The sequence below is a fragment of the Cibotium barometz genome, chromosome 61, assembly GCF_041138505.1.
Source record: "Cibotium barometz isolate CiBa-2024 chromosome 61, ASM4113850v1, whole genome shotgun sequence".
Classification (NCBI taxonomy): Eukaryota; Viridiplantae; Streptophyta; class Polypodiopsida; order Cyatheales; family Cibotiaceae; genus Cibotium; species Cibotium barometz.
In genome coordinates this window covers 12,295,633-12,306,383 of record NC_141106.1, presented here as the reverse complement: position 1 = coordinate 12,306,383, position 10,751 = coordinate 12,295,633, and positions in this window count along the sequence as shown.

Genomic DNA, 10,751 nt, shown 5'->3' with positions numbered 1-10,751 from the left:
TTTAGATAAATTATTTTTATGCATGAATAAATTTAAACGATGAAAGAGGAATTCCTATCATATTTGGAATTCAATCATTTAAATGGAAAAAGTGGAATTCTTGTCATATTTAAATTCATGGATATTTTTATTTAAGGAATTCTTGGTATATTTGGAATAATGCATATTTTTATTTAATTTAAAGAGAAATATTAGATAAATTCATTTTATGATAAAAGAGAAATTCCCATGACAATTGGAACCTAATCCTTAAATGAGGAAAAGGACAATTTTAATCTTGTTTAAAAAAATGGATAATTATATTTAATTAAAAGAAGAATTTTTATGAAATTTAAGTAGAGAAAGATTTGAATTAATTTTTAATGAGACAAAAGAGGAATTTTCACCATAATTTCTCCTAGGGAATTAAGGTTGAGAAATTAAATGGTAGAAAGAATATCTTTAGATATTTTATGTGGTTAAATCACCAAATTGGTATTTAACCAAAAAGTAGATTAAATAATGGAAGAAGAGTATTTTCATTAAAACCCAATATTCTCTAATAAAACCATTTCTTAATCTACTATGGAAAAGTAGGAATGAAATTCACAAAGTTGAAATTTCCTTACGATTAGAAGTTGAGTAGTTGTTTATCTAAGAAAATCCTTGTTAGAATTAAACCGAATGATTTTGGTTAGACTACGAGAGGGATGGACAGTAAACCTACTTGTCCATCTCTTGATCCGAATCAAGCAAAAACTTCGTGACCAATTCGAGTTCCTAAATACAAAGAATAGACTATCGTTGAATTAAACTAGTTTTCCTTTGATCGAAATCACAAAGAATCTAGTTAGACAATCAGTCAAATGATGGGTAGATTACCTTGATGAGAGATCAAGGATTCTCATTATTAAATTGGGAATTAAGAAAAAAGAGGTTTTGTGAAACCAATCTCAAACTAGGAATTTCACTTGCATAGAACCTCTATTTTCATTTAAAGGACCGTTTTACACCAGAATGCTGGAGGAAACATTTGGCATGTGTTTTACTAAGAGGAGGTTCGTTGTTGCAACAACAGCTGGCGGGGAGTCATCGAGGGACGTCGCTCTCACGGCAAAGCCTGCCAAGGTCTTGACCAGCCTGGGTACGGTTAAAATGGTACGCTTCCGGTATGATAGGCAAGGACCGACGAAGCGGTCCTTGAATGAAGTGCTAGGACACCTAAGTAGGATCCTAGAGGGTTCTGACCAGGTGATGCACGGGCTCGCGGTTGCTAGGACACCCATGTGTGCATCAAGGAAAGATTCAGATGGACTAAAAAGAAAGATTTTTGTGAATTAAATTTTGATATTGGATCTCGTTGGTTGGCCAGTTGGTCTTTAACGGAGAGTCCAGATGACATATTTTGTAACACAATGGACTCTAAATTTCGGAGGATGATGATCAGTAATATTATGATTTCTATTGAAGGATTGTTTTAAAGACAACTGAATCTGTTATAAATGGCAATTTCATATTGGGTGTGTATGTGGAATGCCTACCTTAATTTTTGCATGAAATGTCGGCTAGGGGGCCTGGGAACTCTTTTTTTCGGTACTCGAGCAAAACAAAACCAAATCTTTATAAACGAATCCCACCAATACAGTGGTTGGGTGGTTGGCTAACCCATGGGCCGCTGGATCAGAGGATTCTTGTGATACCATTAAGATAGGAATTGTTGCATTAGTTAGATTAAGTCTTGAGAAGACCCTTGTTGTGTGGGAGGGAATCAGCGGGGCTGTGCCTCATTAAAGGAGGAAAAAAGCGATGATTCTATGGACTAAGTGCAAGTATCTTCTTTGATCTAACCATGTGACTTTAGGTTCGGTCGGATCAGTTTGAATAGTTAAGACTTTGACCTGTTAGATTAATTCTCCCGTTCGAAGATTTTCCCTGGAGGAATCGCCTATGCCTTCCGAGTGAGGGAAGTTTTCCCGGGCTCGATTTCGGAGGAACCGTTGGACCAGTCTCTTGTGTGGACATCTGTGGGCGAGGCCCTGAGTGTGGATGCCTGCCCTGTGTGAGAGGCTGACGCTGCTTCCGCTGCCAGCGCCCTTGAAGGGGGCGGGGGTCTCACAGTTGGTATCAGAGCTTTGTTGAAAGCTAATAAGGAGAAATGAATTCTTATCAGAAAATTGTAAACTCAGAAAGAGCATTTACATATTGTATTTTTATTCCTTAAGCTTCATTAATGAAGATTTTGAATTAAAGAATTTGATTTTATAGATGGAAGTTCCACACTTATTTGGTGTTCTCGACCTCACCAAGACATGGCTGTGTTCGCGCCTTCGAGCATCTCATCTCTTCTGCTACAACTCGAACGAGCCAAGCTAGACTTGCAGGCCATTTTGAGAATCTATATTTCCCTGACCCAGCGGAGAGACGGCAGCACAAGTGGTTTACAGGGCAGTATGTCCACGCCTCTTGCGGACCAGTGTGCGATGCTGAGGCAGAATCTCTCATTAACCATGATTTTGATGAGGCTGAAAGTGATACATGGTGTTATTTTATATCACTCAAGGCCTTCAAATTTTAGACTTTCCTGGCAAATCTATAGACTCCTTAGTCACTTTATTCCTAAGGAGAAGATAGTAGAGCCCTGGCAGTAAGGGAACATTTGTAGCAGGGCATGTCTATAGCCTAGTATCGTTGTCTTATGTATCTCTCGAGGAGATTTTGACTTCTGGAACCGAGCTGCTCTATGTACATATTGCAACCTTTCTATAAATAAAGAAATGTTTTGTGGAAAAATTCCTTGTTGTATAAGTGATTGTTTATTGACAAATTGATGAAGTAAAATCTGTTACCGGACATATGTCAAAGATCTCCGATAAGATCATTTACCTTGTTTAAGAAATTATTTTTTGAACCTGTTAAGTCTTAGGATCTCGTGGATGATATCAATATAAAAATTTAATAATATATCATTTTTGACAGAATCATGAGGCGAGGAAACCGTGGACGTCAGCAGCTAGACCCTCTCTCTGATGAAGAAGAGCTTGACCCCAACGTTCGCAAGGCTCTTCACAAAACTCAGCCAAGACCCTTCAAAGGAGAAGGGGAGAACCTGGGCGAGGATTTGGAGAAATGGGTGGAAGCTATGGAAGAGTATTTTGATGTTACCAAAGAGAGAGAGTTCCACCTTAGACTGCAGCAGCTAGAGCAATCACTATAGCTGAAGAAATAGAGGAAGATAGACATATCTATGCAGCAATAGAGCATCAGGGAAATAATTGTCAATTTTGAGTCCTTCAGACTCCAGCAGAGTACCAGAGTACCAGGGTCAACAATTCAAGCTTTTGATTGATTCAAACAGTACTCATTCTCTATTTCCCCAGGATGTCTGCATAAATTAGTCCTAAATTAAAAATTAGGGAAACCTATGCAAGTGGAATTGGCCAGTGGGGATAGATTCTTTTCACACACCTTGAGACAGACCTTATTCAATTTAACCTAGATGGGAACATAACAGAGTGCCAATCTAAAGTCCTACCCTTGGGAATCTATGATAAAATCCTTGGAATGGATTGGCTCCAAAAGAATTAAGCTAACATTCATTGTCACAAAGGAACCATCTCTTTCCTTGACCTTCACGAGAATAAAGTTCAAGGAACTGGAATTTCCGCATCCCCAGTGCTTCACTTAGTTAAGGCTTCTAAATTATTAAAAGGGCTCAGAAAGAGGTAAGCTGTTTATGTCGTTAAGATGAATCTAGTAGACATAAAATGCAAGGCTAAAGAACCAGAGTGGTTAAGTAAGTATGTAGATGTGTTTCCTGAAGAGCTGACTGAGATGCCTCGGTCTCGCGAAGTAGATCATGAGATTAAGTTAACCCCCGCTAGTAGCCCAGCGTGCATACAAAATGCCAGTCCCTAAAGCCATAGAACTTAAGGAGTAGTTAAGACAACTGTTAGAGCAAGGATTTGTCAGACCCAGTGTCTCACCTTGGGGTGCGCACGTTCTCTTTCAAAAGAAGAAAGATGGAATGTTAAGACTCGGTATTGACAACAGAGGACTGAATCAATTAACAATTAAAAATAAGTATCCTATCCCTAGGATTGACGAACTTTTGGATCCGTTAAGTGGGACCCAAATGTTCACAAAGATAGATCTCAAATTTGGGTACTACCTGATCAGAATCAAGGAGCAAGGCATCCCAAAGACAGCATTCAATACTCACTATGGGCATTATGAGTTCACAGTCATGCCGTTTGGATTGACTAATGCCCCGGCAACATTTAATCGTCTTATGCAGGATATTCTCTGAGAATACTTGGATGATTTTGTTCTTGTCTTCTTTGATGATATCTTGGTATACTCAAAGAATGCTGCAGATCATGAAGATCATGTGCGCAAGGTCCTGGAAATCCTAAGGAAACACTAAATCTTTCCAAAAAAGAGCAAGTGTTCTTTCTCTGTGGACCAGGTGGAATACTTTGGATTCATAGTATCAAAGGATGGGATTTCTCCTGACCCCGCAAAAATCTAAGCAGTCGTAGAATGGCCAGAACCCAAGACAGTAAAGGAAGTCAGAGGATTCCTAGGATTGATCGGATGGTATAGGATCTTTATACCTAGGTATGCTCAGATAGCATCCCCTTTAACTAATCTTTTCAAGAAGAGTACACTTTTTTAGTGCACTGCAGTGTGTCAGAGTGCCTTTGATAAATTAAAGATAGCCTTAGTAACCAACCTTATCCTTAAATTACCAGATTTTACCAAGCCCTTTGAGGTAGTTACTGATGCCAGTGGGTTTGCCTTAGGCGGTGCTCTTATGCAGGAAGGCCATGCAGTGGCCTATGAATCCAAAAAACTCAGAACACATGAGAGAAATTATGCCATCCATGACTTGGAGTTACTCTCAGTAGTTTATGCTGTGAAGTTTTGTAGACATTATCTTTTGGGACAGAGGTTCACCTTGATGAAAGATCATCAAAGTCTGAAGTGGATCTTCACCCAAAGGGATCTCAACATGCGTCAAAGGAGATGGATGCAGACCCTGCAGGAATTCGATTTTGAAGTTAAGTATCGGCCAGGGAAAGAAAATGTGGTGGCAGATGCGCTCAGCACAGCAGAAAAGCATGCTTGCTTGCAATTACAGTGGTGTCAAATCCATTGATTAGTGAAGCAAAGGAGAGAATGATGCAAGACAAATTCTTTTCCCCTATTGCTACCCTTCTGATGCAGGAAAGCAAGACTCCTCAGGAAATGAGTCGAGTTCTTGGGTACAAATTGGATGAAGGATGCATGTATTATAATAATCGGCTATGTATCCCCAATGAGGGAATAAAGGGAAAAATTCTGAGAGAAGCCTATGATAGCCTGATAGCTGGACATCTAGGGTTTATAAAAACCTATATGTCTGTGAAGAAAAGCTTCTTCTAGCCAAGACTCAAAAAGGATGTACTTAATCATGTGCAAAAATGCTTAATGTGTCAGAGAGTCAAGGCAGAGAAAGTCAAGATGCAAGGGAAAGTGCAGCCTCTAGACATTCCACAGATGAAGTGGGAATGTATTAGTATGGACTTTGTCACTTGATTACCTTCAGTGCAATCAGGTTACAACTCCATTTTTGTAGTAGTTGACAGGCTAACCAAAGTTGCCCATCTGATTCTAGTGAAAGAAACATACACTGCAGTGGATGTCAAAGTTTTCCTTAAAGAGATCTTCAGATTGCATGGCTTATTCCCAGGAGGATAGTAAGATAGAGATCCCAAATTCACATATTTTTGGCAGAATCATGAGGCAAGGAAACCGTGGCCGTCAGCCAGACCCTCTCTTTGATGAAGAAGAGCTTGACCTCGACATTTGCAAGGCTCTTCACAGAACTTAGCCAAGACACTTCAAAGGAGAAGGGGGGAACCTGAACGAGGCTGTGGAGAAATGGGTGGAAGCTATGGAAGAGTATTTTGGAGAAGGGGGGAACCTGAACGAGGCTGTGGAGAAATGGGTGGAAGCTATGGAAGAGTATTTTGGAGAAGGGGGGAACCTGAACGAGGCTGTGGAGAAATGGGTGGAAGCTATGGAAGCTGTGGAGAAATGGGTGGAAGCTATGTCACAGGCTACAATGAGCGGAGCAAAATGGCTCTTGCTAGGCTGAAAATTGTGGAAATAGTGAGGGTGGCATGGAGGAACCATCGTGACACCAACCATTTGGATAGGAATACCCAGTCCTAGAACGATCTTAAAGCCTATTTAAGGAAGAGGTTTTGTCCCCCCGGGTTCTTAGAAACCAAAATGAATGAATTTTTAGAGCTAAACTAGGGGAGAAAAACCATCGAAGAATATCACGAGGCATTTGTTCATTCGCGGAATGAATGAACCCTTAGACACACTGGTCAAGAATGCCAAGCCAGTGTCCATGGCAGAAGCTGTTAGAATGGTGAAGGACTTCACCAAAGCCTTCATAGTCCCGCTAAAGCCAACTCCCTCATCCTTCAAAAGATTTCAAACACCGGGAAGTTCTTCCAACCTTCCGCCTCCAAAGAGTCCCAACCAGAATCTGGAGATGGGAAGTTTCAGGAATGAAGGAAGACCTTTCCCTCGAAGTTCCTTCTCAGGAACTCCGGCTCTCTCAAGAATGCAAAGGGAAGAGCTTCAAAGTGAGAACAGGTGCTTCGGATGTCAGGAGTTTGGGGACCAGCTCAAGGATTGCCCATCTCCTTATAAAGCGACTAAGGAGTCTGTAGATTTGCCAAGAAAGTCAAATTTTGAGGCCCTGAGTGATATAAAATAACACCATGTATCACTTTCAGCCTCATCAAAATCATGGTTAATGAGAGATTCTGCCTCAGCATTGCACGCTAGTTGCAAGAGGCATGGACATACTGCCTTGCAAACCACTTGTGCTGCCGTCTCTCCGCTGGGTCAGGGAAATATAGATCCTCGAAATGGCCTGCGAGTCTCGCTCGGCTCATTCGAGTTGTAACGGAAGAGATAAGATGCTTGAAGGTGAATGCAGTCATATCTTGTGACTGGGTGAGGTCCGGAACACCAAATAAGTGTGGAACTTCCATCTATAAAATCAAATTCTTTGATTAAAAATCTTCATCAATAATGAAGCTTAAGGAATGAAAATACAATATGTAAATGCTCTTTCTGAGTTTTTGTTACAATTTTCTGATAAGAATTCATTTCTCCTTATTAGCTTTCAACAAAGCTCTGATACTAGCTGTGAGACCCTCGCCCCCTCCGCGGTCCCCCTCCGAGGGCACTGGCAAGACGGAAGCAGTGTCAGCCTCGCATGTCAGCCTCTCATGCGGGGCAGGGATCCACACTCGGGGCCTCGCCCACACGGATGTCCGAACAAGAGACTAGTCTGGCAGTTCCTCCGAAATTGAGCCCGAAAAAACTTCCCTCGCCCCCGGAAGGCACAGGTGATTCCTCCAGGGAAAATCTTCGAAAGGGAGAATTAATCTAACAGGTCAAAGTATTAACTATTCACTTCTTGGGTTCCCTGCCACAGCATGACCGAAGAATATATTCTATTACCTGGTTCACTCTTTCAGTCTAGCCATCTGTTTCGGGGTGATAGGCTGTGCTGAGATCCAAGAAAGTTCCTACTGCTTCAAAGAAGGCAGTCCAGAATTTTGATGTGAATTTGGGATCTCTGTCACTTACTATCCTCCTAGGTAAGCCATGCAATCTAAAGATCTGTTTAAGGAAAACTCTGGCAACATTCACTGCAGTGTATGTTTCTTTCACTGGAATCAAATGGGCAACTTTGGTTAGCCTATCAACTACCACAAAAATGGAGTTGTAACGTGATTGCACTGAAGGTAATCCAGTGAGTGACGAAGTCCATACTAATACATTCCCACTTCATCTGTGGAATGTCTAGAGGCTGGAGTTTCCCTGGCATCTTGACTCTCTTTGCCTTGACTCTCTGACATATTAAGCATTTCTGCACATAATCAAGTACATCCTTTCTAAGTCCTGGCCAAAAGAAGCTTTTCTTCACAAACATATAGGTTTTTATAAACCCTGGATGTCCAGCTATTAGGCTATCGTGGGCTTCTCTCAAAATTCTTCCCTTTATTCCCTCATCATTGGGGATACATAGTCGATTATTATAACACATGCATCCTTCATCCAATTTGTACCCAAGAACTAGACTCATTTCCTGAGGAGTCTTGCTTTCCTGCATTAGAAGGGTAGCAATAGGGGCAAAGAATTCGTCCTACATGATTTTCTCCTTTGCTTCACTAATCAATGGATTTGACACCACTGTAATTGCAAGCAAGGAGGCTTTTCTGCTGGTGCTGAGCGCATATGCCACCACATTTTCTTTCCCCGGCCGATACTTAATTTAAAAATCGAATTCTTGCAGGGTCTGCATCCATCTCCTTTGATGCATGTTGAGATCCCTTTGGGTGAAGATCCACTTCAGACTTTGATGATCTGTCATCTAGGTGAACCTCTATCCCAAAAGATAATGTCTCCACAACTTCAGAGCATAAACTACTAAGAGTAGCTCCAAGTCATGGACGGCATAATTTCTCTCATGTGATCTGAGTTTTTTGGATTCATAGACCATTGCATGACCTTCTTGCATAGTAGCACCACCTAAGGCAAACCCACTGGCATCAGTAATAACTACCTCAAAGGGTTTGGTAAAATCTGGCAATTTAAGGACAGGGTTGGTTACTAAGGCTATCTTCAATTTATCAAAGGCACTCTGACATATTGCACTCCACTGAAAAATTGTACTCTTCTTGAGAAGATTAGTTAAAGGGGATGCTATCTGAGCATACCTAGGTATAAAGATCCTATACCATCCGCTCAATCCTAGGAATCCTCAAACTTCCTTTACTGTCTTGGGTTTTGGCCATTCTGCGGCGCGACTGCTTGGATCTTTGCGGGGTCAGGAGAAATCCCATCCTTTGATACTATGAATCCCAAGTATTCCACGTGGTCCATAGAGAAAGAACACTTGCTCTTTTTTGCAAAGAGTTGGTGTTTCCTTAGGATTTCCAAGACCTTGCGCACATGATCTTCATGATCTGTAGCATTCTTTGAGTATACCAAGATATCATCAAAGAAGACAAGAACAAAATCATTCAAGTAATTTCTGAGAATATCCTCCGTAAGACGATTAAACGTTGCTGGGGCATTAGTCAATCCAAATGGCATGACTGTGAACTCATAATGCCCATAGCGAGTATTGAATGCCCATAGCGAGTATTGAATGCTGTCTTTGGGATGTCTTGCTCCTTGATTCTGATTTGGTAGTACTCGGATTTGAGATCTTTGTGAACATTTGGGTCCCACTTAACGGATCCAAAAGTTCATCAATCCTAGGGATAGGATACTTATTTTTAATTGTTAATTGATTCAGTCCTCTGTAGTCAATATAGAGTCTTAACGTTCCATCTTTCTTCTTTTGAAAGAGAATGGGCGCACCCCAAGGTCAGACACTGGGTCTGACAAATCCCTGCTCTAACAGTTGTGTTAACTGCTCCTTAAGTTCTATGGCTTCAGGGACTGGCATTTTGTATGCATGCTGGGCTACTCGTCGCTGAGCTGCAGGGGTTAACTCGATCTCATGATCTACTTCGCGTGATGGAGGCATCTCAGTCAGCTCTTCAGGAAACACATCTACATACTCACTTAACCACTTTGGTTCTTTAGCCTTGCATTTTATGTCTACCGGATTCATCTTAACGACATAAACAGCTTGCCTCTTTGTGAGCCCTTTTAATAATTTAGAAGCCTTGACTAACTGCGGCACACACACTGGGGATCCCGAAATTCCAGTTCCTTGAACTTTATTCCCATGAAGGTCAAGGAAAGAGATGGTTCCTTTGTGACAATGAATATCAGCCTGATTCTTTTGGACCCAATCCATTCCAAGGATTCCATCATAGATTCCCAAGGGTAGGCATTTGTGGTTACGTTCCCATCTAGGTTAAACTAAATAAGGTATGTCTCAGATGGGATCCAATTAAGAATTTGGTTAGGTTTTGTCCCGGGTACTAGGGAAAAGAGTTCCCAGGCTCCCTAGCCGGATATTCATGCAAACTTAAAACTAGTCACACCACTTACACACCCAATATGAAATTGCCTTTTTCACAGAATCAACATCTTCTATAAAAACAATCTTTTAATGAAACCATTGTGTCACTGATCATAATCCTTAAATCTCCGGTTGAATCCTTATTTCCAATCATTCCTTCATCGGTGTACCTATGGCATCATTGGCAACAAGAATGCTCACCCCCTGTCCACTCAGGGGCCTTTTCGATAGTTCCTAGCTCATAGTAACCGGCAATATATTCACATATCAAAAATGGAATCTCCATTGAAGATCAGCAAGATCAACCAACAGATCCATATAAAAGAGCCATGGACTCATCCGTTTTGAGGACTAGCAAGGTCAATCAACCAGATCCATGCCCAAATTCAGAAAACAACTCTTACTCCTTGTTCCGATATCTTTCCCGACATACGTGTGGGTATCTTCGGTGACCCAGAGCACGAGCACCGTTGGTGAGCACCCTCTAGGATCCTTCGCAGGTCACCTAGCGCTTCACTCATAGGCCGCTTCCTTGGTCCCTCATCCACTGTACCGAAAGCTCACCATTTAAATCAAACCGAGGCTGGTCAAGACCTCGTTCGACCTTGCTACGCGAGACGTCCTCCGTTGACTCTCCGTCAGCAGTTGCAACTTTAATAGATAGGTCTCCACGACCTCATTCACAAGACGATCAAAATGCTTCCCAAGTATTCTTGAC